Genomic DNA, 14,784 nt, shown 5'->3' with positions numbered 1-14,784 from the left:
ACAATATAGGGAAATACATGTACTTACCTCAGGGGTGTTGAGAGATCATATAGTAGAAATTATCTTAAAAATACTACTTTCCAAAATTTTGAGGGCAAAGGGCTGCTATAAGAGTTTACTTCTTTTGGACATAATTTTATTACCATCAGTTGGAGTGCATAACAGTGAGTTAATCATTGACTTTAATTGAAAAGCACAAGAGATCACTGCCATCTAAATTTAGTGGCTCAGTATGGCCTAAAATAACAGGTAAGTATCCATGAGAAATAAGTCAGAGGGGTAAACATGAAGATTCTAATTCTGAGGATTCTCAGGACATTGGGTGGGTTTGTTCTTTGATGTAATGGAGGATAAAGACCACTCCTTAACTTAGTACTTGTTGTTCACTTGATGTGTCTAGACCGAGCAATCATTGGTAGTTTTTAAGTGCAAAGAGTAGTCAGTAATCCAAACACTTTCCACACTTTTATTGGAATTGCTTATGAAGGGTGTGGCAATATTGACCAATTTATGCTTCCAGGCAGGAGTAGTAAAATGACCTAATCAGGCAAGAGAACTTGCATAAAGTTTGTATGATCCACAGCCTGAAGACAACCCTCCAGGAATATGCTTTTAAGAGAATTGCCTTGTTTTCTTTTTAACTATGATTTTACTTTTTACTGTAATAAGGCCAAATCTGGCAGGAGCTCAGGTCTCAGTGGTGGAAAGAGATAAAAATCATAGCACAGACAGGATGTAATTGGTAACATTTGCTTTTGGTGATTGATTAATGCAGTAGTGAGTAAAAGTGTGATCTGGTGAGGGGCAGAGGAAGGAGAGTCTGAGTAAACCGTCAAGAGTAAAACCCGGAACTTCCAGTATGTTGTGAACGAGATGCCTGTGGTAGAACGGGCAGATGAAAATACCATTGGCTTAGATAACTAACAAGGACCTCCTGCATAACTTAAGAGAACTATACTTAATATTTTTTTTGGTAACTTAAAAGAATCTGAAAAAGAATATGTGTACATGTTTAATTGAATCATTGCTATACACCTGAAACTAACACAACATTGTATATCAACTTAAAAAATTACATAACTTTAAAAAAGTTAAAAATTTATAAACTTTAAAAAGGAGAAGAAAGAAAATAGCAGTGGCTTAAACAAGACAGAGGTTTCCCAAGTAAAGACCCTGGCAGGTGGATTGGGGCTGACCGATGTGGCACTGCATGTCTTATTACTCTCCTCTGTGATCTCCTTTCCCAAGAGAGTTGCTGCATGTGGTTCTGCTGGTCATGTCCTGTACCTGGTGGAAAGACTTAAATAGGGGCTGAAATTAAGCCAATGACCAGCTAGCTTATCAAGCATCCCAGGGCACTGGTTGAGTCTGTCTGGAGAAAGAAGGGCCTTTTTCTAATTCACGCACAAGGGCCCCCTGGACACCTAGTTCTGTAGGGAGAAGGCCTTTTTCTGAATCGCACACAGTTTGGTGGTCCTGTTGATTCAAGATGGCTTTTCCAGTCCCAGGTCTTCTGTTCACATTCCAGTTATCAGGAAAGAACAAGGAGAAAGAAATTTCCTCTATTTTTTAAAAAATTTGTTAATTGGAGGAAAGTTGCTTTACAATGTTGTTTGTTTCTGCCATACAATGTAATTCAGATATAATGATACATTTCCTGCCTCCCTCCCGAGCTTCCCCTGCCCCGACCCTTCTAGGTCATCACAGAGCACCAGGCTGGGCTCTCGGTGTTATCTAACAGCTTCTCACAAGCTGTCCGCTCTACACATGGTAGTGTGTTTATATTGATGCTGCTTTATTCATCCCACTCTCCTTACCCCCACAAACCGCCTCTCTCGATAGTACTTCCTAGAAGCTGAATATAACCATATCTGCTTTTGTTCCATTCTTCAGACATTGGGCCACTGTGAGGGAGGCTGGGGTATGTAGTCTTTATTTAGGTGGCTATGTGGACAGCAAAAATTCAAGGATGAAGGACAGGATACATATTTGGGGGCAGCTAAACATCTCAGCCACACCACAATCAAATAGAGTAAACAGACTACGATAGGTTTGTGGCTTTAACCTAGTTCTGATCTTTTAAACTCTTTAATGGTGAACCACTAAAAGCCCTTCCAGTTTTATAATCCTTCTCTGTAAATCTTTTGTTGGAAATAGGAAAACCACATTTCCCAGGTCTAGCCTGTATCAGACACTATTCTCAGTACTTGAGGTTTATTAAATTCTTACATCGGCCCTATGAGATGTTAAAATCCCCATTTTATAAATGTTAAACTGAGTCACAAGAGGTTAAGTAACTACTGAGACACAAAGGTAGTAAATGACAAACCCACGAAGTTGACTTCTGAGTGATGCCCTTAATTGGAAACCTAGAACCTTTAAAGTGACTTTAGTTGGTTCACCCAAAAGCAGTTCTGGGGCATTTGAGGGAATATAGAGAAGGGGGCTCTTTATTGCTGTTGTCACTGGACTAGTAGAATGTAAGCCTGGAACCACCTCACCACGGTTCTGTGAAAGCTCGCTGGGAGTGGGGCCAGAGGAAACAAGCTCAGAGGAGGAAAGAGATACATCCTGGTGCTCATGCGATCCACTGTCTGAAATCCCTGGATGTTTCAGGTATTTAAACTTTTTTATTCTCATAAACTACCTCCACCTGCCCCATACACCTTTTTTTTTTTTAAATTGGAGCTTCTGAGATTCAGTATAGTTGTCTTCTGACAGCGCAATAGGTTAACTACGTTCAGTTAAACACTTGTGGATCTATGCCTGAAGAACATTAGTTGCAACACTGATTAAGACACTAAAGACTGAAAATGGAGTAGGTCCTCAGAGCTACCTACTAGACAGGCTTAAGTAGTAACTTTATGTTGAACTTGAGAGGTATAGGAAAAAGGACAGAGAGTTGCCTATGTAGATACGTGGCGGTGGGGGCGGGGGTGGCTGAAAAAAGGACAAACTTCAGAGACAATGATAGCAATAATGCCTCTTTAATTTGGCTTCAAGGTCTGGTTACATAAGCTTGGGAAAGTTCACTTCACTCCTCTAAGTCAACATTTCTTTCATAATAAGAGATTAAAACTAGCATTTATTTATCTTGCTTGGGGTTCTGAGGCTAATATGGTCATATAGTTTAAGGGCTTAGACCAGTGCCTGGAACACTAAATACTCAATAGCATTAGCCTCCTACAGCAGACATGAGATTATAGAAGCAGTTTGAGGGAAGAAACCACAGAAATGTGGGCCAGGGCAGCATTTCAGTACAACAAGAGAAGGCCTGTGGTTGCTGTGGTGGGGAGGGGTTCTCATTACTTGATAAAATGCCCAAGAATAAATAAGACCTGAAGAACAAGTCGGGACAAAGAGAGTGGAGTAATCAAGTAAGTTAGTTTTATATATATATATATATATATATATATATATATATATATATATATATATATATATATATATTTTAGACCTATGTTTATTTGACAAACTTCCAATGAAGGTTTGGAAACAAAATGGTGCTAATGGATGAGAATAGCACTTGCAAAGAGATGAAACTATGGCTTTTTAAAAAGATGGAAATTCCCTACTGTGGGGAATGTACTAAAGAGATTATGGTGATCTAGGCCATTCTCTTCAGTGTGATTCTACCACATCAGGAACATCAGAAGCTTCTTAGACCCTCAGAATCTCAATCCCCACTCCAGACCTACTGAACTGGAATCTGTGTTTTAATCAGATCCCTGAATTATTTGATGCACATTAAAATTTGGGAAGCACTAGTCACCCTGCTTATTTAACTTATATGCAGAGTATATCATGAGAAACGCTGGACTGGAAGAAGCACAAGCTGGAATCAAGATTGCTGGGAGAAATATCAATAACCTCAGACATGTAGATGACACCACCCTTATGGCAGAAAGTGAAGAGGAACTAAAAAGCCTCTTGATGAAAGTGAAAGAGGAGAGTGAAAAAGTTGGCTTAAAGCTCAACATTCAGAAAATGAAGATCATGGCATCTGGTCCTATCACTTCATGGCAAATAGACCGGGAAACAGTGTCAGACTTCATTTTGGGGGGCTCCAAAATCACTGCAGATGGTGACTGCAGCCATGAAATTAAAAGACATTTACTCCTTGGAAGGAAAGTTATGACCAACCTAGATAGCATATTGAAAGCAGAGATATTACTTTGCCAACAAAGGTCCATCTAGTCAAGGCTATGGTTTTACCTGTGGTCATGTATGGATGTGAGAGTTGGACTGTGAAGAAAGCTGAGCGCCGAAGAATTGATGCTTTTGAACTGTGGTGTTGGAGAAGACTCTTAGTCCCTTGGACTGCAACGAGATCCAACCAGGCCATTCTGAAGGAGACCAGTCCTGGGTGTTCATTGGAAGGACTGATGCTGAAGCTGAAACTCCAATACTTTGGCCACCTCATGCAAAGAGTTGACACATTGGAAAAGACTCTGATGCTGGGAGGTTTGGGGGGCAGGAGGAGAAGGGGACGACAGAGGATAAGATGGCTGGATGGCATCACCAACTCGATGGACGTGAGTTTGAATGAACTCCGGGAGTTGGTGATGAACAAGGAGGCCTGGTGTGCTGTGATTCATGGGGTCGCAAAGAGTTGGACACAACTGAGTGACTGAACTGAACTGAACTGAGTCTTAAGGCTAGAGAAAAATGCATGGATCTCATTGTTTGAAATTCAAAAGAGTGCAAGAATGTGGTCCCAAATCACTGAACATCTATTTAAACGGGAATGCAGTGCTACATGCCACATAATTTTCTTCAGGCTCTGTTTCATGATGAGGTTTATGTCTACCGGGTTTTGGAAATGTAGCACTAACCATTGATCTATATCCACATCAGTGTCCTTTACACTAAAACTGATGCTAAGGATTCTGGCTCTTCAAGTTTTAAATATTTAGGTGGTTGTGAAATTTAAGTGCTAACTCCTTGTTTATTCACAGGAGAGTTGGGTTAATTATGTATCATTGTATAACACATTACCCCAAAACTAAGCAACCTAAAGCCAGAGGCTATTCTATCACAGTCTCTGTGGGTCAGGAATCCAGGAGTGGGTTAAATAGGTATTTTCAAAATGTCTTATGAGATTGTATCAAGCTAATTAAAAAAATATTTATTTATTTTCATTTTTTGGCTACTTAGGATCTTAGTTGAGGCATGTGAGATCTTTCACTGTGGCATGTGAACGTCTCTCTAGTTTGGCGCTCATGAGCTGCAGAGCATATTCGCTCTGTAGTTTGTGGCACATGAGCTTAGTTGCCTTCATAGCACATGGGATCTTAGCTCCCAGAATAGGGATGGAACCCAAGTCCCCTGCATTGGAAAGTGGATTCTTCACCACTGGACTACCAGGGAAGTCCCAGTATCAAGCTATTGACTGGGGCTGCAGTCAGTCATCTGAGGCTTAATATGGACTGAAGGCTCTACCTTCAAGCTTGCTCACATAGTTGTTTGCAGGCCTGGTTTCTCACCATAGACTGCATGGGTGGCTTGGAGTGGCAGCTGGTTTTACCAGAGTGAATGAGACAGAGAGGGGGCACTAAAGATGGAAGCTGCAGTCTTTTATAACCTAACAATGGAAATGACATACCATCACTTCTGCCATATGTTAGTCACACAGACCAACCTTGATACAATGTGACACAAGGATGTGAATATCAGCAGGTGGAGATCACTGACAGACCATCTTAGAGCTGGCTACTCTGGTGTATCTTGTAGAGCCGGGTGTGTCCTCGGTCTCTGTGGTAAGAGGGAACTGAAACAACCAATGATTTGCAGATCTCATGTGTGTGCGTGTGTAGTTGCCCAGGCTTGTCCAACTCTTTGTGACTCTGTGGACTGTGGCCCACCAGGATCTTCTGCCCATGGGATTCTCTAGGCAAGAAAACTGAATGGGTTGCCATGTCCTCCTCCAGGAGATTTTCCTGACCCAGGTCTCTTATGTCTCCTGCATTGGCAGGTGGGTTCTTTACCACTAGCACCCCCTGGAAAGCCCATCCAGTTGAATTGCCTTTACATTCCAAACAATTGGATGCAGAACATTCTCAGCCATTCTTTAATTCATAATTGCATCAAAAGTAGGGAAGGTCTTTAGACAGATTCATCAAGAAAAACAGAGAGAAGAACCAAATCAACAAAAATGAAAAAGGAAAGGTTACAACAGACAATGCAGAGATACAAAGGATTATAAGAGACTATTATGAACAACTATGTGTCAATAAAATGGATAACCTGGAAGAAATGGACAGATTCTTAGGAAAGTTCAATCTTCCAAGACTGAACCAGGAAGAAATAGAAATTATGAACAAGCCAATTACAAGCACTGAAATTGAAGCTGTGATCAAAAATCTCCCAAAAAAACAAAGCCTGGGACCAGATGGCTTCACAGGAGAATTCTATCAAACATTTAGAGAAGAGCTAATGCCTATTGTAAAACTCTTTCAAAAAATTGCAGAGGAAGGAACACTTCCAAACTCATTCTATGAGGCCACCATCACCCTGACATCAAAACCAGACAAAGACAACACAAAAATAGAAAACTGAAGGCCAGTATCACTGATGAACATAGATGCAAAAATCCTCAACAAATTTTAGGAAACAGAATTCAGCAACACATCTAAAACCTCATACACCATGATCAAGTTGTGTTTATTCCAGGGATGCAAGGATTCTTCAATATATGGAAATCAATCAATGTGATACACCATATTAACAAATTGAAAGATAAAAACCATCTGATCATCTCAATAGTTGCAGAAAATGCCTTTGACAAAATTCATCACCTATTTATGATAAAACTCTTCAAACAATGGGCATACAAGGAACCTTCCTCAACATTGCAAAGGCCATATATGATAAACCTACAGCAAACATTATTCTCAATGGTGAAAAATGAAAACATTCCCTCTAAGATCAGGAATAAGGGTGTCCACTTTCACTGCTATTATTCAACATAGTTTTAGAAGTCCTAGCTGCAGCAATCACAGAAGAAAAAGAAATAAAAGGAATCCAGATCACAAAAGAAGTAAAGCTCTCACTGTTTGCAGATAACACGATACTGTACATACAAAACCCTAATGATAGTATCAGAAAATTACTAGAGCTAATCAGTGAATTTAGCAAAGTTGCAGGATACAAAATCAATACCCAAAAAATCACTTGCATGTCTATATATCAACAATGAAAAATCAGAAAGAGAAATTAAGGAATCAATCACATTCACCATTGCAACAAAAAGAATTAAATATCTAGGAATAAACTTAACCTTACATAAGGAGACAACTGTACACAGAAAATTATAAGACACTAATGAAAGAAATCAAAGATGACATAAACAGATGGAGAGATATACCATGCTCCTGGATAGGAAGAATCAATATTGTGAAAATAACTACTACCAAATGCAATCTACAGATTCAGTGTGATCCCTATCAAATTACCAATGGCATTTTTCACAGAACTAGAACAAAAAATTTCACATGGAAACACAAAAGACCCTGAATAGCCAAAGCAGTCTTGAGAAAGAAGAATGGAGCTGGAGGAATTTAAAAAAGCTATAGTCATTAAGACAGTATGGTACTGGCACAAAAACAGAAATATAGACCAATGGAACAATATAGAAAGCCCAGAAATAAACCCATGTACCTACAGTAATCTTATTTTTTTTACAAAGGAGGCAAGAACATACAATAGGGCAAAGAGAACCTCTTCAATAAATGGTGCTTGGAAAACTGGATAGCTACATTTAAAAGAATGAAATTAGAACACTTCCTAACACCATACACAAAGATAAACTCAAAATGGATGAAAGACCTAAATGTAAGACCAGAAACTATAAAACTCTTAGAGGAAAACATAGGCAGAACACTTGATGACATAAATCATAGCAAGATCTTCTATGACCAACCTCCTAGAATAACGGAAATAAAAACAAAAGTAAAGAAGTGGGACCTGATTAAACTTAAAAGCTTTTGCACAGCAAATGGAACTATAAGCAAGGTGAAAAGACAACCCTCAGAATGGGAAAAAATAATAGCAAATGAAACAACTGCCAAAGGATTAATTTTCAAAATATACAAACAGCTCATACAACTCAACACCAGAAAAACAAACAACCCGATCAGAAAGTGGAAAAAGACCTAAACAGACATTTCTCCAAAGAAGACATACAGATGGCTAACAAACACACGAAAAGATGCTCAACATCACTCATTATTAGAAAAATACAAATCAAAACTACAATGAGATATCACCTCACACTGGTCAGAATCAGTTCAGTTCAGTTCAGTCACTCAGTCATGTCCGACTCTTTGCGACCCCATGAATCGCAGCATGCCAAGCCTCCCTGTCTATCACCAACTCCAGGAGTTCACTCAGACTCGCGTCCATTGAGTCAGTGATGCCATCCAGCCATCTCATCCTCTGTCGTCCCCTTCTTCTCCTGCCCCCAATCCCTCCCAGCATCAAAGTCTTTTCCAATGAGTCAATTCTTTGCATGAGGTGGCCAAAGTACTGGAGTTTCAGCTTTAGCATCATTCCTTCCAAAGAAATCCCAGGGTTGATCTCCTTCAGAATGGACTGGTTGGATCTCCTTGCAGTCCAAGGGACTCTCAAGAGTCTTCTCCAACACCACAGTTCAAAAGCATCAATTCTTTGGTGCTCAGCCTTCTTCACAGTCCAACTCTCACATCCATACATGACTACTGGAAAAACCATAGCCTTGACTAGACGGACCTCAGTCAGCAAAGTAATGTCTCTGCTTTTGAATATGCTCTCTAGGTTGGTCATAACTTTTCTTCCAAGGAGAAAGCGTCTTTTAATTTCATGGCTGCAATCACCATCTGCAGTGATTTTGGAGCCCAAAAAACTAAAGTCTGAGACTGTTTCCACTGTTTCTCCATCTATTTCCCATGAAGTGATGGGATCGGTTGCCATGATCTTTGTTTTCTGAATGTTGAGCTTTAAGCCAACTTTTTCACTCTCCTCTTTCACTTTCATCAAGAAGCTTGTTAGTTCTTCTTCACTTTCTGCCATAAGGGTGGTGTCATCTGCATATCTGAGGTTATTGATATTTCTCCCGGCAATCTTGATTCTAGCTTGTGCTTCCTCCAGCCCAGCGTTTCTCATGATGTACTCTGCATAGAAGTTAAGTAAGCAGGGTGACAATATACAGCCTTGACATAGTCCTTTTCCTATTTGGAACCAGTCTGTTGTTCCATGTCCAGTTCTAACTGTGGCTTCCTGACCTGCATACAGATTTCTCAAGAGGCAGGTCAGGTGGTCTGGTATTCCCATCTCTTGAAGAATTTTCCGCAGTTTATTGTGATCCACATAGTCTAAGGCTTTGGCATAGTCAATAAAGCAGAAATAGATGCTTTTCTGGAACTCTGTTCCTTTTTCCATGATCCAGCAGATGTTGGCAATTTGATCTCTGGTTCCTCTGCCTTCTCTAAAACCAGCTTGAACATCAGGAAGTTCACGGTTCATGTATTGCTGAAGCCTGGCTTGGAGAATTTTGAGCATTACTTTACTAGCGTGTGAGATGAGTGCACTTGTGCAGTAGTTTGAGCATTCTTTGGCATTGCCTTTCTTTGGGATGGGAATGAAAACTGACATTTTCCAGTCCTGTGGCCACTGCTGAGTTTTCCAAATGTGCTGGCATATTGAGTGCAGCACTTTCACAGCATCATCTTTCAGGATTTGAAATAGCTCAACTGGAATTCCATCACCTCCACTAGCTCTGTTCATAATGATGCTTTCTAAGGCCCACTTGATTTCACATTCCAGGATGTCTGGCTCTAGATGAGTGATCACACCGTCGTGATTATCTGGGTCATGAAGATCTATTTTTGTATAGTTCTTCTGTGTATTCTTGCCATCTCTTCTTAATATCTTCTGCTTCTGTTAGGTCCATACCATTTCTGTCCATTATCGAGCCCATCTTTGCATGAAATGTTCCCTTGGTGTCTCTAATTTTCTTGAAGAGATCTCTAGTCTTTCCCATTCTGTTGTTTTCCTCTATTTCTTTGCATTGATCGCTAAAGAAGGCTTTCTTATCTTTTCTTGCTATTCTTTGGAACTCTGCATTCAGATGCTTATATCTTCACTTTTGAATGGCCATCATCAAAAAGTCTACAAACAATAAATGCTGGGGAGGGTGTGGAGAAAAGGGAACACTCTTGCACTGTTGGTGGGAATGTAAATTGATACAGCCACTACGGAAGACAGTATGGAGATTCCTTAAAAATCTAGGAATGAAACAACCATATGACCCAGCAATCCCAGTCCTGGGCATATACCCTGAGGAAACCAAAACTGAAAAAGACACATGTATCCGATGGTTCACTTTGGCACTATTTACAATAGCTAGAACATGGAAGCAACCTAGATGTCCATGGACAGATGAATGGATAAAGAAGTTGTGGTACATATACACAATGGAATATTACTCAGCCATAAAAAGGAATGCATTTGAGTCAGTTCTGATGAGATGGATGAATCTAGAACCTATTATACAGAGTGAAGTGAGTCAGAAATAAAAAGATAAATGTTATATTCTAACACATATATATGGAATGTAGACGAATGGTACTGAAGAACTTATTTACAGGGCAGCAATGGAGAAACAGACATAGAGAATAGACTTATGGCCATGGGGAGAGGGGAGGAGAGGGTGAGATGTATGGAGAGAGTAATATGGAAACTTACATTACCATATGTAAAATAGATAGCCAACGGGAATTTGCTGTATGGCTCAGGAAATTCTAACAGGGGCTCTCTATCAATCTAGAGGGGTGGGATGGGGTGGGAGATGGGAGGGATGTTCAAAAGGGAGGGGATATATGTATACCTCCGGCTGATTCATGTTGAGGTTCGACGAAAACAGCAATATTCTGTAAGGCAATTATCCTTCAAAAGAAAAACAAAAAATTAAAAAAGAAAAAGTAGGGAAGGGTGTTTTACTTGAAAAAGTCAACTGACTCCTTTAAAGAGGCCATACTTGCCAGTCTACTAAGCTTCCTACATCAAAGGTTGGCCACAATGAATGATGAACACAGCCAAATGTTGGGGAAACTTTGCAGCTCCTCTTATAAACAGACCTTCAGACAGTGAAACAAGCTTCTGTCACTTTGGCACCACTTCCCTTTGAAATGAGACGTCATCCTTCTGCTTCATGTGACACCATGTGCTTCAGCTCTGTGCATCTTTATGCAACCTCTCGCTCTGAACCAGGCATGATCAGCTCAACCCATTTTACATCCCGTTGTCTATATAAACTATTAAAATGGAAAAAAAGTGCATAGAAGTGTTACTGTTGTCCAGCTACATGGAATTTTGACTGGGACAGATACCTCCAGTTCATACATAAAAAATATTAAGGGACTTCCCTTGTGGTCCAGTGGTTAAGAGTTGGAGGTTTCACTACAGGGAGCATGGGTTCATCCAGGGATCTAAGATCCTACATGCCATGCAGTGTGGCTGAAAAAAAGTTTTTAATTTCTTCCTCATTACAAACGTATTCAGAGGAAAACCTCTGAATATTCCAGAGATTGTAGCTGGCAAAATCAACTACACAATCTTTTTCTAATTACTGCAACAAAGCAGCATATCAAGAACTCATTTTTCCATTTGAAAATAAAGTTATGTTAATCAGAAACAACGACATTTAGTATACTTTTGATCAAAGACTCCTCTATATCCCAGAGGGCCGAATCTGCTGTTGTTAAGAGAAAAGACTTGGGTAGAAAGTATAAGCTTTTTTTTTTTTCCTTTTACTTCTTGTGGACCAGTTTTCTGTCATTGTTTCCAATAAACCTCTCGGTGGTCAGTAAGTTTTGAACAAAATGTCAAGTAAGATGTTTTTTTCTACTGTGGAATGAAGATTTAAAATTTGAGCAGCGAGTCAGATTAAGTATCAGTTATACATGAACTGCAAATCCGTCCAACAAAAATAAAACCTTTCCTGTAACTTGTATACCTCCATGCCCCTTTACTCTTAATTTTTACATTTAATTGGAAAATGAAATTCGTTGGCAGTACACTGTGGGTGTTTTATTAGCCCTATTTTATAGACGAGCACTCTGAAGAAGTAAGGAAGTCTGCTCAAGCCCAGATGACTAGTAAGTGTTAGGGCGGGGATTTGAACACAGACCACCTGGCTTCAGAATCTCGGTGCTTAATCACTGTATCATATTCGTCTTCAAAGTAACCACTCAGTGCATGTTTACTGAATGACTGAATTAATCTAAATGTGTGCTACACAAATTCTTTGTAGACAAATGTAAACAAAGGATAGAGATGTTTAGAGAGTTTAATAGATATTTCTCCTTGTCAATATGTTAGCCAACATTTTCACTCATTTTTCTTTAATTTGAAATAAATTTTCTCCCCCACAACTCCCCTTTTCTTTACGCTCAGGATAGCTGCTTATCTATTGTTTCCTGGTGTCCTTGGCTCTAGGGGTGACAGCTCAATTCCCCCTTAAGACCTGGGTCCCATGGACAGTACAGTGCAGTCATTCTAAGCTTGAGCCTGCGTTAGAGTCAGCTGCAAGGCCAGGTAAAGCACATTGCTGGGCTAACCCCAGTTTCTAATTCAGTAGATCTGAAAGGAGGTCTAACTCAGTAGGTAAAGAATCCGCCTGCAATGTAGGAACACCAGAGACACAGGTTTGATCTCTGGGATGGGAAGATCCCCTGGCGAAGGAAATGGTAACCTACTCCAGTATACTTGTCTGAAAATTCCCATGGACAGAAGAGCCTGGCAGGCTACAGTCCAAAGGGTTGCAAAGAGTCGGACATGACTGACTGAGCACATACAAGTTCCTGGGGACCACACTTTGAAAATTACAAAGAAATGTCCCTGAGACCCAGCTTCACTATTCATCAGGCAAGTGGTCAAACCTTTGTTCAATCAAACCTTGTGCTACAGCGTGCTCATCTACAAAACAGAGATGATAACAGGATTGACCTCATAAACTTGTCTCCTAATTAAATCAAGTATTGTACAGAGAAGCACCCAACACTGCCAGGCATGACCAAGCCTCCAGTAAAGGTTATTATTATGAGCTGGCTTTTCCAGACGTGCAACCACTTAATGCATCTAACAGCAAAATAATAGCTATTAGCAATACAAACATATTCATCAGTCTTCATACTTTCTTCTCAGCGGTGAGAGCTCCATTACTGTTGCTATTTTGGCTTCTCTGCCCACTCACTCACTTCTCCCAGGGGAGTAAGAGTGATAGAGACTATTGATGAGTTTGGGAGAGACATCTGGCCTCCCTGAGTAACCCCTCTTCATCTTCTTTTTAAAATCTGGACCTAGGCTGTCCACAGAAACCAACAGTTTTACTACTCCACAGGGTAACTGTAGAAAGCCTGGCCTTCATGTAGAAAGACTGTGGTCATCCAATGTAGCCCTTGTCTGGGAAAGAAAATATAACTAACTTTGGAAAACTCATTTGCCAAGATATGTAAGCTACATTCTGCCCTATTGAGTTTATTATTAGAAAATGTGACAGATTGATCCGTATCTACCTTATTTTTTTCTTGTCACTTCTTTAGAACTCAGGCCAAGAGAAAGGATGCTATTTATTGGAACATTTGAAATCCAATATGAGGTAGAGCCTTCAGCTATGTAGTATTTTGACTTTGGCAGATTACTAAGGTTGACAGAGGTATGTATCCACAGATGAGTGTATGTCTTTACTCACTCTGCACTGGTCTTAATCAAGTCTGGGGCATTTGAAAGCTGAGAAAAGACTGGGTCTTTGGAGAATATGGCATCAGAGATCCTTTTGGAGATGAAATCTCTTTCCCCAAGTGAATCCAGAAAGATACCTCTAGGAGCTGTTGATGCTTTAGGGGAGTAACTTGTGAAGGTGGGACTAAAATTGCCCAAATACACAGCTGAGAGTCACCTCTAAAGGGACAGCAACCCTTCCAAGTGACCACAGCCCTACTGGTTAAGCCTAGCAGACTAAGTTAAAAGAATACAGCACAGTGAGGTTGCTGCTGCTGCTGCTGCTGCTGAGTCGCTTCAGTCATGTCCAACTCTGTGTGACCCCATAGACTGCAGCCCACTAGGCTTCGCCATCCTTGGGATTCTCCAGGTAAGAACACTGGAGTGGGTTGCCATTTCCTTCTCCAATGCATGAAGATGAAAAGTGAAAGTGAAGTTGCTCAGTCGTCTCCGACTCTTAGCGACCCCATGGATTGCAGCCCACCAGGCTCCTCTGTCCATGGGATTTTCCAGGCAAGAGTACTGGAGCGGGGTGCCATTGCCTTTTCCGCACAGTGAGGTTGAGGGGTGTTATATTCCCTTCCTGATTCATCCTTCCATGTGGAAGGAGCTCTTTAGAGTAACAGTCCTGGCAGTGTTGCACTCTATCACTGACTTGTCCTGTAGGGAGGATAAGGTGACATAGTTTATTAGAATGTTGGGGAAGAACTCAGTCTTTTTCTTCCCTCTGTTAGTGCCCTTAAGACATTTACATCTAGTTCTGTTCTTCTGTGCTGTATTTCACAAAAACACACTCCTATGTGTGTGGTGGTCCATGGTGGTTCAATGTTCTCTGTGACTCAGTGGATGAGTTTGCTTAATTCTCTGGTTAAATATTAGGAATCTTACTTGCTTGCAGACGAACGTTCTGTTGTCTTTTATCAGCTTTTCAGTAATAAGGGGGATGTTTGACTTCCAGCTGCCTTACTGTTCGTCCTGGTTTTTCAACAAATTCAGAATGAAGGCTAGGAAAGGAGATTCTATTTA

Source organism: Capra hircus, chromosome 5 (assembly GCF_001704415.2).
Source record: "Capra hircus breed San Clemente chromosome 5, ASM170441v1, whole genome shotgun sequence".
NCBI lineage: Eukaryota > Metazoa > Chordata > Mammalia > Artiodactyla > Bovidae > Capra > Capra hircus.
The sequence above is the reverse complement of the archived record's forward strand: the minus strand, read 5'-3'. Positions refer to the sequence as shown.